This window comes from Neolamprologus brichardi, chromosome 2 (genome assembly GCF_056152115.1).
Source record: "Neolamprologus brichardi isolate AB-2024 chromosome 2, ASM5615211v1, whole genome shotgun sequence".
Taxonomy (NCBI): Eukaryota; Metazoa; Chordata; class Actinopteri; order Cichliformes; family Cichlidae; genus Neolamprologus; species Neolamprologus brichardi.
In genome coordinates this window covers 24722001-24739300 of record NC_142105.1, presented here as the reverse complement: position 1 = coordinate 24739300, position 17300 = coordinate 24722001, and positions in this window count along the sequence as shown.

Below are 17300 nucleotides of genomic sequence, written 5' to 3'. Positions count from 1 at the left end.
TGTGTGACGTGTAAAGTACCAAAATAACACCTATATGAGACACATTTTATGATTCTAATGTTAGAGATCCTGCAACTGGCGGTGGGCTGTGCAGGGCTCTCTCTTCCGGAAGATGATTGAATTAAATATAAAATGTTTTGACCACTCTGAGTCGGGTTTTCTCTGTTCTATTATGGGGATCAAAGAATCGGGTTTTAATATTTGGTGTTTCCACCCGGTTCCCTTTGCAACAGAGAGAACAAATGTGGCCGAAGGTTGGATCTGATATGAGGCGAACAGGAGACCGGTCTAAAAAGATTTAAAGGTAGGCACAAACCTGTTCAAAGAAAAAGCAAATTTGTGCATATTGGATGAATTCTAAATTATCTGTTCGCTGAGTTGACGATCTTAACTATTAAATTGGCTCAGTAGTGGTAGAACTAAATTCTTTAGAATAAAGTAAAGCTTTGAAGTAATGATAATGAAACGTTGAGAATGACAGTACTGATTTAAAGGTTACAGGTTATTTCATGGTAAAAGACAAAGAGAATAATGTGTGTTTGAGAATATATAGGTGGTTGGTCATTTTGGTTAAGTGCAAAGTTTAGAGGTGGGAACCTCCTCCCTTTTACAGACGTGTAAAAGGACCCTCCGGCGTGAGGATTATCCCAGGTGACACCTGCCAAGACTTGGGACCTTGGTTAAAAATAGTTAATGATCCAAGGATCATTTCTGTATGCACTTATTTGGTCAGTAGAAAACCGGATTTCGGGCGTGAGAATGCTGAGGAATAAACCTTGGGTTGGTCAATGCTTTTAAATTGATTTAGAATTTTAGAAAATTGAACCAGTTGTGGTCCGGTAGTTATTGGTAAAATTGGTAAAATTGATTTTAAAGAAGGTCAGACTCTGGTGAAAGACGCTGCAAAGACGTGTAAAGTACCAAAATAACACCTATATGAGACACATTTTATGATTCTAATGTTAGAGATCCTGCAACTGGCGTTGGGCTGTGCAGGGCTCTCTCTTCCGGAAGATGATTGAATTAAACATAAAATGTTTTGACCACTCTGAGTTGTGTTTTCTCTGTTCTGTTATGGGGATCAAAGAATCGGGTTTTAATACCTTCCTCGTGTGTGTTTCCTGTGATGCATTATAATCAGATCGTTTACTCCTGACCTGTTTTTCTTGTATTCTGTGAGAGCTCAGCAAGAAAGCTGTTTAGTTTTTAAAGCAGAGTTTTACCTTGGGCTTTTGGAGTCCTGCATTTGGGTCCTACCTTGCCAGCCACACTTGCAGCTTGACAGTTAATCCATAGCTGATACCTTTATAATAAAAACAGGTTCTTTGACTTGGTAAATGTGTGCTAACTAGCTACAATACTTTATTAAGCTTCTGTCCCAGGTTGCATATTTTATAGCTAAATTGTCTGCTCAATTAAAACAAAACTGCAGTCTTCCCTATCACATTCATGGCAGACCACACTGGCTTAAGTTTATCTCTGACTTCAGGTCTAGTGGGCTGTAGTTACAGTTAAAAACAATGAAATTGTGCTGCAGGTAAACTGTAACAAACAGATTTAGAAAGGCGTTTTTATGCATTCACAAAAGCTAAATGACTTTAATGAAAGACAAGATGTGAAATATGCTCTCCATCACTCTCAATAAGTCATAGTTAAGATAAAAGCAACAGGAGTTTTAAATACAAAAGCCATCCACACAAGTTACTTTTTGAGGCTTTACTGAACAGTGGGTTTTGAATTCCGTTTCATCTTTATGGAGGTTCCTGTCGTCTCATGTGAGCAATAAACTGTGAGAAAATGTTTTTTTCTATATATGAGAGATTTGAGCATGTTCCATATTATTTTAAGCGTCTTTTAAATTGAACAGCAGAAGCCATTACATACATACCATCCTGCTTTGAATCAAAACAGTTATCACTGAATCATGTTTCCTCTGATCCACAGCCAGTTTCAATGAGAAACTCGCAAAGCACTTGATTCTCCTTTCCATTAGTTAAACTGTAACACAGTAGTGTTGTATACAGAACGTGGAAGAAATTAGTGATAAATGGCATTATGTATGCTTTCCTTCCTGACTGCTGCAACATGGATGTGATGGGTCAGTGCTGCATTCTCTATGGTCAGACTGTTTACACAGGCTGAATGTGACTGTGGTTTTAAGGCCCACATTAATCACCCCCTATGTCCATTCAGGACCTTGAGTGACCTTGCATTGTTGGACTAAATGAGGAGAGTACAGGAAAGAAGACAAAAAAGCCTCCTGCTGGACTTTGTCCTGATTTCACACAGCTAATGTTGATGCTTTAAGGGCACGTCCACGCAGGAGTCAAAGATGGTCAGCTGTGAATGCCCTAATTCATTTAAACCACCATAGTACAAAAAAGGGAATTGTATAGGGCTTAAAATCCCTGCTGTTCTGCTAGTTTCTCAGTCATAAGTGATAATGAAATAAAGACGAGTAAATGGCACTTTAATTTTCTAATAAGGCATTATAAATTTTTAATCATTCCTCATTAAAAGGTTAAAATAAGTTTTGTTTATTCAGCATTTTTTTGCTAGACTTGCTTACTCTGAGCGAGAGCGCGGTCACTGGCGTGCAGCCTTAGAAGAATCAGAGCTTAGCTCTGTCCCCAGTTGCCCTTTGTCACATGTTGCACACAGCGGGAGATCGTGCATCAGATGTGTTCTCCCTGCTGAAGCAGACCGTGCAGACGGCCGGACTCATGACGCCCACTTGGTCACTGTGAATTCTCTGGACAGTTCCCTGTACTATTCTTACATGGGATCAATTGTACATCACACAGACTTGTTCCTGGGGGACTGGCAACATAAAGACTGCTTAATGTCCACTCAATGAGTTGGGATATTTGTGTTCTCACCTGCTCCTCTGAGGAATTTTCTGGAAAGCTTCCCAGCTGCAGTGCTTTCTGTAGTGAAAAAGGCTGGTGTTTTAATCACTCACAGAAATCTCACAAATTAACAATGTACTTCAACATGTTAACACATTAACCATTGCAAGCGGGGCCAAAGAATAGAGTCCAATTTCCTCCAACGAAACTCAAACAGGAAATTTGTGTCTCGTCTGCATATTAAATAGTCACTAATCCAAATGGTTACAACCACTACTGTGAAGGCAGAGACTTGTGGGCTTCTATTCCACAAGTATGTGGCAAACTGTGAGCACTAGATGATCAAGGAAAGCCATGGCCTTTTTGGCAGACCCAGTCAAGTTTTCACATGGGAAGCTGGTCACAGCGGCCTCTTGCTGGGACTCCGGAGGAAGACAGGGAGAAACAGGAAGCCACAAATGAGAACAGAAGCTGTTTATATGGCCTTATGCATACCAGACTGTCCATGTACATGCTTGGTCTACCCTTTAGGGCAAGTGGTCAAATGCCCCTGGGCCATGGACCACTGTTAAAGATGTAAACACATACCCAGATAATGTGATTTCTGTCCCTCTGGGCATTCAAACTCTGCAGGTGAATTTCAACTTTAGCTCCCCACAGCACATTTGTGCCCAAGAACCTTTGCACTCGTGTAGCTGTTAACAGCAATGTGCTCCAGATTGACCTTCTTGTTAAGACAAAAATATATTTGTGGCATTAAAGACTTACCTGGAGCATCAAGGACACAATAACCTCTTTTAATTTAATGTTTTCATATGAACAGAAAGCCAAAGAGCACCTTTTACTAGCCCAATAATGCCCCCTTCAATAAGTGGATAAGATCACATTGTTGTGCATGTGCATGCCCTTTCAAGCAGTAGGGAACACATTCTGAACAAACGGATCATCCGTCACACCGACCTCTTCAAGCTGTTAAAATATCAACTTCATGTCATATTCACAGATGTTTTAGCAGCATAAGAATTTCCGTAGTTTTTGAGGCCGGATGCTGTTCCAGCATTTCTTGGTCCTGAGGGAATCCAAACTCATATGTCCCTCATGGTTGTATTTTTCAGCAGTAGTCAGTGAAGTTGAAAGGGTGTTGTAAAATATATCTGTAAAGGCGCTTCTTGTTGTGGATCACATGAAATAAATCATAGAAAAGTTAAGAATGTCCTAAAAATTTCAGAATGATGCGATCCTCCCCTGAATTGTCATGGCCAAGAACATAGCTCATTGCAACCGAGTCGGCAAACATTTATCAGACTTAACTGAGACAAGCAGAGAAAGGGGGAAAAAAAAAACACAACGAGCTGCAGTGCAGCAGCTGCCATGGGCCTGCTGAGTTCAGTCAACCACGGGGACTGTGGTCTGCAAGCAATTACTGCTGGCTCACACTGACACTAACATTACAACCACTACATTACTACACTTTGGTCTAGAATAGGAAATCCCTGTAGATTTTGAGCATGGTAATTAAGTTTGCTCCCTCCTATTAATGTTGACCAATTGCAGAGTGCCAGATTAGTTATGAAAAAACGTTTATATATTTGAAATATGTTTACAAGGCTTGTCTCTTTTAGAGATCTTTAAAATCACTCACTAATTATAGTCAGTGATATGGAATAACTATTTCCAACTGTGTGTAATTCGGGGATTTCATAACCAGTTTAGATAGCTGACAAACTGCACTGAAGACCAACTTGCAGTGGAAAGGTGTTGGTCAACAACATAACAATGTCAAAGTAACTGTACTTTGTTGCAGGGATGGTTAGGAGTGTCTCAATAAGTTCTCTCATTTGACATTTGTTTAATGGTTTGAGGCAGTAAAAATCTCCCGCAGGTTTTCAGTTAGTTTGGGTCCTGGTCATAATCGTTAAACCATTCAGGAACGTCTTTGGACACCTTCTTCACTTTGTTCCTGTAATCATTTACTCATTTTCAATTTACAGCCTCCCTGTTCATGTGTCTGTCTGTGTGTGTCTGTGGAGATGAATAACAGTGGAAGTCCTTAAAAGCAGGTGGTCTTTATTATCTGAGAAAACATTCAAGTGAGTCTAATGTGAAATTGCACTGTTAGTGTAGGCCTTTCTCCCAGCTGACACTTGACTGGTCATGGTAGGAGAAGAACAGGTGTTACTAATAAAATTTGCGATGGCTCTGCTTGATTCGAGTGTCACAGCCTTGGCAGTGTGACAGTGGCCAATAGCAACCCCCTGACAGTGAAACGGTTTACATTGTAACTTGTCAAAATGCCTTAAAAAAAGGCTTTCATACTGTACCCCTTTTTAGGAAGAGGTTTGTGTTGCTATAGAAAAAGAGGCTGTTGAACTGAAGCTGTTCAAAGTTTGTTTCTGTGTAGAGTAATGAGCTCTTTCGGGTTGTGTTTTAGCTCGCAATAGCAAGGACATGAAGAAATGGTTACGATACACTCATTGGCCACTTTATTAAGTATCCGTTTAAATGCTTGTTAATGCAAATATCTAATCAGCTAATCAGCATTTCAATGCATTTAGCCATATTCATGCCAGTAGTTATCTGGGTGAAAATGCCTTGTTGATGCCAAGTCAGAGCACAATGGCTAGACTGTTTTGAATTGATAAGAAGGCAATAGTAAGGACTGCAGAAGAGCAGCTCTGAATGCACTGCATATCAAATCTTGAAGCAGATGGGCTACAGCAGCAGGAGACGACACCGGATGCCATTTCTGTTGGCTCAAAACGAAAAACTGAGCTACAGTTTTCACTGCTCACCAAAGTTGCACAACAGAAGATTGGAAAAATTTTGCCTGGTCTGATAAAGCTCGATTTCTGACCCTACCACCCTCGATAGTAGGGTAAGAATTTGGCATAAACAACATGAATGCATGGATCCATCCTGCTTTGCATCAATGGTTCAGGCTGCCCACGGTGTAGTGATGTGGGGATCATGTTAATACTAATTGGGCATGGTTTAAATGCCACATTCTACTCAAGCATTGTTGCTGACCATGTCCATCTGTCTTCTAATGGCTCCAAGATAGCATGCCATGTTAAGAAACAAATTACCAGACTGGTTTTCTGAAAATGACCGCGAGTTCACCGTCACTCTCACCAGATCTCGGACGAATAGAACAGATTTGGGATGTGGTGGAACGAAATATTCATATGGATGCTCAGCCAACAAATCCGTTGCAACTGTCATGCAATATGAGCAAAAATGTCTGAGGAATGTTCCCAGCAACTTGTAGAATCAATGCCATCCCAAATGAAGGCAGTTCTGAAGGCAAAAGGGGGTCAGACCTGGTAATAGGAAGGTGTACACAATTCACAGTGAGTGTTCACTTTCAGTCCTTTTTAAAATATATATATATATATATATATATATATATATCATAATATATGCAATGTATAATATGAGCGGTTTTCATCAAAAAGCTGTTCAGAGGTCAGAAGCCCAGATAAAATAAAAAAACACTGACGTCAAAGCGGGTGGGTTGGTCTGCTGCTCATCACGGTGTCTGACCGATCACACAGTCCCTGATTACCTGTGTCTTTAGAGCATTTAATATATTCGTCTTTGTCGGTTTAATGTCAGTTGGCGTTCAACAATTTCCCCATCTTGCCAAAATATATTTCAAGAGTTTTTCACCAAACTTCAAAGCAAGTAAAAGCAATATGTGATTAATCCTTTTATTGCTCAAAAAGTCATCGCTAACACGCTGTCAGTGGAAATGAATCCCAACTTATTGAGCTTTTACACTGCAGCTCACCAAAAGAACCAATGTCCCTTGAAATTAGTATCATGCAGGCCATTGATGCATTATGTGAGCCAAAATTGAATGGCACATTTTCATTCCAATAAAAAAAAAAAAGTATAGAAAGTATTTACCAAAAAGGTGTGACTTAAAAGAACACAGAATGACAAAGGAGGATGAAATAAAAAGAGACCCTATCTGAAAGCTTGTCTGTATTCTTTATTAGGTTCTGGTGAAGTAAATGGCATTGTATGCTTTTTTTCTGCATCAAAAGCTCAGTGGGGCTTTAAATAGACATGCTTTCAGCCAGTGTTCCTGATATAAGATACTTCTAAGGACTGAAGGACAAACAGAATACCTCAGTCTTCTGAAAATTAAATTAATTCTACAATTAAATAGGGTTAGCTGAGAAATGATTAAGTATAATTAGATCTATGTTGTGTTAAAAACTGAGCAAACTAAATTAGAACAGCACGCTGCTTTAACATCCATTCATTAAAAGATATTTGCATTTTTAAAAAGTACATTTTCCAGCAGTAAAATTCCAATCTTACAGTCGTGCAGTAAATACAAAGGCACGTCCAAGAACAGCTCCGTCCAAAGGTAACAAAATCAATCGAGCAGCACCGCTAAAACTCACACCTCGTATCTGGTTTGTTTAATGCGTCCAAAAAAACCTCAATTTGAAAAACGGCATTTTTCTGTCGCGGAAGCTCTGGAATATTTCTCGGCTGGATGTGGCAACTTCCTGGAGACGCAGTGTCCAGTCGTACCCACACGTCCTGTAGACATGCACATGCCACACACATGCAGTAGATGCACTCGAGTTAAAATAAATAAAACATACATATACAAACACATTTGTCATTGTGCATGTTTAGTATCTCTCCCAGCATAACTGCAACCATGTGTTCCCAACATTGAAGAATCTGAGCTTTTCCTAAATATTTATATGCTCCAAGCATCTGCGCTCACACAGTTTCATGACATCCAAAAACCCAGCTGAGATTTGTTTTTATTGGGCTACATAACTGATAATATCCTCACAGGGAAAGCACGTTGATTTCTATGAGCAGATATTAATCTAAGACCCTCTCATGAATCGAAGATAAAGAAAAATTTTGTGGAGCCCCAAGTATTTTCCTTCAGACCTTACTCCTGGGATAAATCACCAAAGTGATGAATGACAGTAAACAGAAGTGGTTTTGATATCTTTTTTTGATCACTGGCAAGTAAAAGCACCTGAAATTAGTTTCCAGTAGGAGCTGGACTTGGAGGCTTAAGCGCATGTCTCACAATTTGGAATTCAGCGAACGCCGACAATCCATTGGGTTTTCAGTGGCTTTGAATGGGTCCAGACCTATTTTTCGATCAGCTTCAGAAAGTCCCTGGTTCTGTTTGCCACCGGAGGATCTCATGGTACACAACGATTCTCAGGATCAAAATATCTCCCTCCTCACAGAGGTTTGGCCATGGTCAGTGTCAAGAGAGCTATCTGTTAGGCCTTATTTTGGGACTTATTTACAAACTTCCATGCAAAGTTTATTTAGATTCGTGTCCTTTTTCCTTCTTGGCACGTCCCCCTGAAAGACTCTGAGATTATCACAACGCCTTAAGCAAACGTTTCTGCTGTTCATGTTGCGTTTCAGCGTGTAAGCAAACTAGAACTTATATTTTCCAGTTTGTTGGAGCAGATGTAGATAACAAAAAGCAGAAATTCCACATTAGCGAGTGAGGACAAGCTCAGTGTACTCGCATTGTGAAGCTGAGGTTTTTAAGTAGCTACAAAAACAAAAAGTATGTGACCCAATAATTTTTCCCATCTAATCTTAGGGAACGATATCTCTGTCTACTAGGGAAAGCATCTCTCTTCTTAAACTTTATGCGATGAGTCCTTCCAGCTGACTGTTGGGGGATATCACAACACAGCACGACCTTCATAATCTCCTGATGCACTCTTAACCTCATTGTGAGCCTTTTCATTTACAAGCTTTTTTCTTTTTTTGCCGTACTACGCACACCGATTCTCTCGCTCAGCAGAAGAACTCATCTGCCTTGATGGCCTGACAATTTAAAGGTGATCAGATTATCAATTATAAAGTTCAAGATTCTTCAACCTGGGGTCTGTTTTTGCAGTTCTTATCATTTAAACTATGATTTTTGTTAGTTTTGCACTAACCTGTGTCTTTATAGAGGTAAAGGCTGGATAACTCCAGCACAAGAATACATATTGGGGTCAGCAGTGCAAGTTTTCTGAAGTTTTACAAGTTTAAATCAGATGTAATCGGCCTTTTTTATATGTACTATGAGTTAGTGGATACAAAAATAATAACTACAGAGGTTTTTTTTAATCTTTTTTTTTTTTTTTTTTTTTACCAAAGAGGAAAATGGCAGAAGTTCTAAAACACTGCACCAAACAGCAGACAGGCACAGTCTGGATATAGCTGGTGAACAAAGTGCACCATTAGGCAACTGAAGAGCCAGTTATTCCCTGGAGAGGGATTGGTGAAGCACAAAGCAGAGCTAAATGAGAGCAAATAACGATTTACATTCAGAACAAAGTTAGAAACATGGGTACAAATGGGTTGCAGACTGAATTGCTCTAAATCTACTGGATGTGTAATTTTTTATTTTTTTTTTAAAAAAAAGTGATTTTTATGCCATTTGTACTTTAAGAATTTATGGTTTTATTCTTGATGAACACTTATTCAGCTGCTTGATGCTACTAAATGTCCATGTCTATGGGGATGTGACGGGGATGTGACGGAAACTCGTACAGGGTAATGACCTGTAATGACCTTCAACTCGAGCAACACACATACCAGCTAAGCCACAGCTGCGTTATAGATATTTTTAAATGCAAGAACGGCAGAGGGGGATTCTAAGAGCATAATGTTTTTATGAGGAAAAGCTAGTTCGATATATACTGACAGCTTTTCTTTTTTTTAAAGGGGGGGCTAGTGTAACCAGAGAGTTCAGGGACCTGCACTCTCTGGTTGCACTCGGTAATATCAACGTGTGCCATATCTTTTCAATGTCACATGTCCAGGCTATCCAAACAGATCCTGAACGAGTGTCTCTTCCCATAAGAAATGTCGTTGTTTTCTTTGCATATTTTCTTTACTGGAAAAGCATTCCATAGATTCCTGAATGTCTCTTCTTTTTTTTCCCGTTTTTAACTATACTATAGGTGTCTCCTTTCAAAATTTAAGACGTTTTCTGAAGAGCAGAGAACCTTTGATGGGTTTAAAGCACCCCAAAATAAATTTTCACTGGAGACGGGAAATAAGTGTGGGATGAGCACGGTGCAGCTGGACCTGAAGGAAAATCTCTACACTCTCAGAAATAGGGGTACACTGAAATTCCATTTATGACCTTAAAGGTACAGTCAGCATGAGTGTATCCCCAAGGGCTAATTCTTACACCTCAAGGTTACAACGTGTAGGTTCTAAAAGGCCAAAAGGCACACATATGTCGCCAAGCAGTACATATTTATACTTCTTACAGTTTAAAAGGTACCATATATGGGGTTATATGACCTTACCGATACATTAAGTTTTGTTCTCTGTCTTGCCTGAACCTTGGTTCTGGGTTTGATTCTTTACTCTGCCGGTGCCTGGTGAGTTCTCTGAGAATGCTTGGTTTGTTGAGCACATATGAGATCAAAAAAAGTTGTTTTTTTTTTTTACAGAACTCAAAACAGTCCTGGAAAACTGAGTACACCCTGTGATTCAGTGGCTTCAGCTTTTCAAACCAGCTTTATCACCAATAACTTGAAGTTCTGTTGGACTTTATCAGTCTCTCATATTGTTGTGGTTGACTTTTGGTCCACACTTCTTGGTAAAGTGACTTCAGTTTATTGAAGTTTTGCAGGAAGTCATCTCTTAAGGTCTTGCCACAGTATTTCAGTGGGGTTGAACTTTGATGAATTTTGACTGGGTCATGGTAACTCCTTGATTTTTATTTTTGGTGTTGTGCTTGGGATCATTATGCTGTTGCATGACCCGGTTTTGACTTTTAGCTCTTGGATGGATTGGATGGATGACTCTAAAGTACTTTGGTATATAGAGAGGTTCATGGTCAACTCAATGACTGCCAGGTCCCAAATTCCTTTTGGCTATAAATTAAGCCTATCATCGCCCCCACCATCATACTTGACAGGTAATATGAGGTGTTTGTGCTGATTTTTGCCAGATGTGGCGCTATGTATTACTGGCCCAAAATCTCTACTTTGGTCTGGTCTGTCCAAAGGACATTGTTCCAGGAGTCTTGTGGTTTATTATAACTTTACAAACCTAAGCCATTCCACCGATTTCTTTTCAGAGAGAAGAGACCTTCTTCTGGTAACTCTTCCAAACACACTATGCTTGTTCGATATTTCTAATTGTGCTGTCATGAACTTTCCACAACTGTGTGTTGAAACACACCTAAATGCTCCAGACCAATAAACTGCCAAACTCTTTTTATAGAGGTGCTGACACTTGCTGATGATCAGTTAATCAAGTGCATTTGATTAGCAACACCAAGTGGCAGCTAGTAGCAGCTACCTGCTACTTGCAGCTAGGTGCTTCCCATGGAAGCAGTAAAGGTGTATTTACATTTTGTCAAGACTGTATTGTAACAAAGTGGATGAGCAGTTTCGATGCTCTCCATTTGTCCCATATGTGTTGACCTTTTTTTTGCACATTATGCACATTATTCTGTTTCTATTTCTTTGCTATAATTTGCTATTTGTCAAGTAACATTGCTGCACTAACTATCCCGGGTTCGTTTGTATAAGCGTTCTGTTGCCGGCAAAACAAAGATTCTGCAATTTTATTGTGTTACAGATTAAGTCATTTGTTCATACTTACTTTGTTCTTTCTTTTCAGTCTTCATGAGGGTCAGGTGTGGGAAAATGCCCCCCTAGCATTTCCTCATTTTAAGTCCTGATGATGTCACACATGACATCAGCAGGTCGAACCAAGTGGAGGGGTTTCTTTTTCCATAGAAATGCTTCCTTTTGGGTTTTTTTCAAGCTCTGAAGGGATTTGTTTAATCTTTTTGTGTCTTTTTTAATCATCTGTGTAAAGTTTTAGATCCCTCAGTTCAAGTGAGTGGTACTGGCTGGGCTAATTGAAGGGATGCCAGTCTCTGCCAGATTCAGATGAGAGAGGAGAGGTGAGCTGTGTTACCAGAGCCATGTACCGTTGATATGTCTGTGAAGGTTCTCAGTCATCCAGGTCATCGTAGTCAAAGGAGCTTGCAAAGAAAAGCGTCTGGACTTCTTTAAGTTACTTGAAGACGTTTCACCTCTCATCCGAGAAGCTTCTTCAGTTCTAAGGTCAAATGGTGGAGAGTCCCAGATATAAACCTAGTGGGAGTATCCCCCCACAGAGGGACAAAAGGACCCCCTGATGATCCTCTAATCGCCTGAGCCAAGGTGTGAAACTGGGTGTGGGTCCCAATCAGCCAGAGTTTCGGGTGAGTTCGAGAAGAGCCACCTCCACAGGACAAGACTCTGCAGTCCATCTGCATCTTAAGGATAAAGGACACTCTTTCGAGGATGCCAATGTTCACATTTTGGACAGAGAGGACAGATGGTTTGAAAGAGGAGTGAAAGAAGCCATCTATGTCCACTGTGAGCGACCATCTTTGAACAGAGGTGGTGGTTTACGATACCAACTCTCTGCCATCTGTAATCCAGTTTTGAGATCCCTTCCCAGACGCCTTAACGCCCATTCACATCCTGGGCCATCTGACCTCAGGAATTCGCATGATAAGGTGGGGCCAGGTTTCACAATAAACTCACCCAAAACTCTGGCAGATTGGGACCCACACCCAGTTTCTCACATTAGAGGATCATCAGGGGGTCCTTTTGTCCCTCTGTGGGGGGATACTCCCACTAGGTTTATATCTGGGACTCTCCACAGTTGACCTTAGAACTGAAGAAGCTTCTCAGATGAGAGGTGAAACGTCTTCAAGTAACTTAAAGAAGTCCAGACGCTTTTCTTTGCAAGCTCCTTTGACCATGTACCGTTGAGTTTTGTTAATTGAGTTACTTTGGGGGGAAGTTTTATTAAATTGAGTTCACTGTAAATAAATTGCTCACCTCTGGAAACCCGAAATGTCTGCGTAGTCTGCTTCCCTACCACCTTCCTTGACGTTCGAGTCTGACTACTTCACATGTATAGAGTCCTGTGAAGTCTTTCTTTTCTAACAATACTGTAGTTAAAGCTTTTATTGGTGATTGAGATTGGGAACTCTGTACAAATACTAGTCCATTTCCAAGTAAATGAATGAATATTAGTAAAATATGAACAATTAATCCACTTTTCCCCTTTCTTAAATTGACCGTTTTTCTACTATAACATTAAGGTACAAAATTCTCAGCTGAGGTTAAAGACATGTCTCTGTAACATAAACCACAAGACAGGAAAAAAATTGCCACAGTGAAAAAGGGAAACGGTAAGAGCAACAAGCATGTGTTTCCTTGGGTACAATTATTATCAGAGCATACACTTTTGTCTGGATAATTTCGACAACCTGGGGCTTGCAGAGTCATCACCTTCACCCAGTCTCAATAACCTTTCCTTAAGGCTTCTGAGTTGAGCTGATATGACCCAACTTGGCTCTTCCACAAATGGGTTTGTTCAGTTTACTTGGATAAACAAGCAATATAAACACAGCGGCTGATATCTTGTGTACAAATTGCCAATACTGACAGTTAATACCGCAGGACAGAACTTCATGGTGGAGGGGGGAGGATTAACGAGAAACTGGGACTACGCCCTCTGGGTTAAATAGCTGATAAAGAAAGGTCAATTTCCAAGATATTTCGAGGCTATCCTCTGGACATTGCACATTTCTTATCTTAATGGGTAATTCATGTGTAATTACCCATGCAAAAAAGCCCATCAAGATTTATCACCAGTCAGTTGAAGCAGATAACAGTTTAGGAAATAAAATAATTGCGAGGAAATTTTGCAGTTTTTACCGAATCTAAAAAGGTATGAGCCAAATTCCATAAAGATTTATGGCTCATATTAGGGAAGGCAGATGGCTGAAAACGTTGGCTCTGTTTGCAGCACATCCTGTACACTCCAAACCACAACAAATATCCTAAGACAGACGAGCAAAACACAAAGTCAGACTGAAGACAATGTCCAATCCTGATATCTGTTTAGGGAAAAGTGTGTTTTATAGAAGTCAATGACTGATTTGTTTGTTCTGAAACACTGTGAAAGTGTAAACACTCTAGAGCCATATGCTAGTGCTTCTATACGGGACCACCAAATACTAACATCAGTCAACCCAGTATCACGGCAGAACGTGTAACAGACATCCCGGTACACTGTGGCCATTTCATGCTCTCAAAAACATGAAAAGGACACACACATGCAGAAGTTGCAGTAACAGCAGTAACATGCTAACAACTCACAGTGACAGGGTTTAGCACTTTTAATGTTTACAAAGTTCAGCATCTTGGGTTAACTGTGTTAGCATGCTAATGTTTGCTAATTAGGACTAAAGTGCAACTGAAATGATGAAACATCATTAGTTATACACTGAGGGTGTTTATGTTGGAACGGCAGTGTCAGTGTGATTAATACTCTCAGGCTACACAAATGTCTCCATGGCTTCAGAATCTGATATGTTTTAGGTCTATGCTGGGCTAACTGCTTTGTCGTTCTTTGAGCCGTGATTGTGGTTTCTATTCCCCAGTATATCACCTGTGTTCAATACTGTATAAAATAATCCATAACCTGTCAGGAAAGGTGTGCAGCTCACCAAGAAAGTGTCACTTTATCTAAACTTTATCTTTGTTTCTCCTGTTGAACTTATTGATTCTACTCTCTCTATACCAGACAAGCAAGACAACCTAAACATTTACTTGATATATTGTGAGTGCATAACTTAAATGAGTGGCTTTTACTGACAGCAATTCATTTAACTTTAATGGTCCAGCGCCAAGTTTAGATTTAGTTTGCAGCCCCACAGTTGATTAGCGTACAGAGATGTCCTTATCATTCACCAATTGATTCACAAAGGTTTCCGTTCCCTTTTCTTGCCCTTTTAATTTCCTTGATGTACTGAGACACAGGCCGAAGCCGGAAATGAGGACCATGAGTGAATAAAACAGCGCAGTAAAGATTTGAATTTATTGTAACTGTGATTCCAGTTGCATCAGCTGCAGGATGGACGAACAAAGAAAACTGAAACACTATAATTTATCTGATTGCTTTTTATTCACATGTCAATAATAGTTTGTCAGCTCCATTTTTTCCACAATGACAAAAAAAAAAGAATGCACACTACACACTTAACACATTTGTAGTCTTACATACTCTTTAATCACAACTTGTGCCAAAGTGACAATCAATCTTAAATTCTAATGACAAATACTTGCACTTTCTTTTGAATTTGAAAGACAACTCCACATCAACAAATTGCTACTTACGTCCATTTCCAGGTGCAGTAACATGGTGCCTTCACATGGATTGCTGGTATTCCTGGAATAATGATGTTAAGAACAGAGGCTTTTTGTTTACCAGATTACTACAATACAGGTTTTAATACGATGAGAATGCCACAAACAGGCTATTTGACAGAGTGTATTGTCATGTCTTTGCAAAGCGGAGGTGAAACGGCATGCCAGAGTAAAAAGAGACTAGATGTTTTTTTTTATGGGGAAATAAAGCTGCAATTTAATTTACATACTGTAAACTAAAGAATTGCCTAAAGGCATCGCTCGTTTAAGTCTGCAATGAGAGATCACTAGTGTTTTTTCCATATCGTGCCAGAGTCATTTTTAAGATTTTCCAGAGTTGCTGTGGTGGAACACGGTGGATCAAAGACTTCATCGTGATCCTTTGGAGGAAACTTTAAAGACATAACAAGTCTCACCCCCTTCACAAAACCACAGAGGCAATCATCTAATGGTCGGATCTCACCGCATTGCTAAAGTGTCCACTCAGCAGCACTCAGGCTGTATGTACGGCCTGGGCTCCTGCCAGGCCATTTCCAGCCTTAAGCATCATTGGCCAGGAATCCACTCTGATGAACACACCTTCTGACAACCCAACTACAGTAGGGTCTTTTGTCTTTGTCAAACAACTTGCACTAACACTGATTTTGCAGGCTCGAGCATTTCAGCCAGAAACTGTACAGGATTTTATCAAACTCAAGTGATCCATTCTTACCTTCACTGGCTGCAGTTTAGGGGGGATTTTTTCAAATATAAATAGCACTTAAGATAGTGCATGACTTGCAGTTTATACACTTAGAGAGGAAATGGCTTCTTTGCCAGCTGTGCATTTCCAGTAGAGCAGATCCCGTATCAATAATTGTCCCGTTGTATGGTTTATGCTACTGTACGGGCAGTCATTGTGACCGCAACTGTGTGGGCAGGGATCATAACGTATAACGACTCGAAAGAGAGGCAGAGAGAGGTGGAAGCAGATAAAGTGAATGTCAGAGAGATGCTGAGCCAAAAGATAGTGTTTCCATGTATCTTCTACCAGATAAACTCAACCATGTGCTGGGCTTTTTACAAGCAAGAGAAAGGACTATTCATCTGTTCTTTTGTGCAGCCAAAACAGTTTAGTCTCCTCTGGCAAACTGGCAGCTGAGCAGCATTGATGAAATCCGTTTTCTTCCCTTTTCATTACTCTGTAGTGACTGATGCCTGCTGCTGAGCCGACTCGAAGCTGTGATGTAACCACTGGGATCTTGTTGTCCTTAAATTATTGTACAGCGCCGATCCAAGATCCACAAGTGCGAGAGCAATTTTCAAATAGTTTAAACTGCTTCGATTCACATTAGACAAAAACAAATGAATCAGTCTGATAACAGTCGCTGTGTCAACAGGCTCGATTTTGTTAGCAGAGGAAGTTCATGTTACAGTGTAACCAACAGGTAATGGCACCGCACAGCAGCCAGCAATATTAGAACCAACCGCAGCAGCACACTTAGATAGATTCAAGTTCGGTGTTGCAATAATTATGAAAATAAAATAATGAGAACAAAAAAGAAATGGTGAAGTATGTGTTGGATACTTCTCTGTCTGTGGTTCAGTGCAGTTAATGTTAAAACCACCTGACTCTGAAGTGCATATGGTTTCACGGTTTTTCCACCAAAAGCACCTCATTATTACAATGAAAAACTTTTACTGACAAGAATACTATAAATCCCGCTGCTTCAAACCAATGACAACATTATCCTCGCCATTACTGTTCGCCTTTAAACGCTACTGCAATGCAACTGATGCAACCCAGAAACTGGAGAAGGAGTGTAAAAATGCAGGGAAGATGTCTGGTTGCTGTTCAGACATAAATTCCAGCAGGACGCGGTAAGGGAGCTGGGTAGGCAATGTGCAGTGCACACATTGTAAAGCATATTAAATTATATTGTGGCTTGTCACGGCTGCGTTCTTAATGTCCACCGTCTCTGCAGGTATTTCAATTTGCAGCAGTAAGCAGTTTGGGCAGAAAGGCATTCATGAAACATTGCCAAACTTCTAAAATCAGCAGTTTGACTTATTGGGAGAGGGAATAGCTACTACTCTTTTTTTTTTCATTTTAGGTGAAAAGATTTGGTCCATGTCTGGACTTTTTTGTATAGATATCCAGTGGAGTATGTCAGACACAAGAAAATAAGGCTGAATTGTTCTGAGTAGCTTCAGCTGATACATTCTT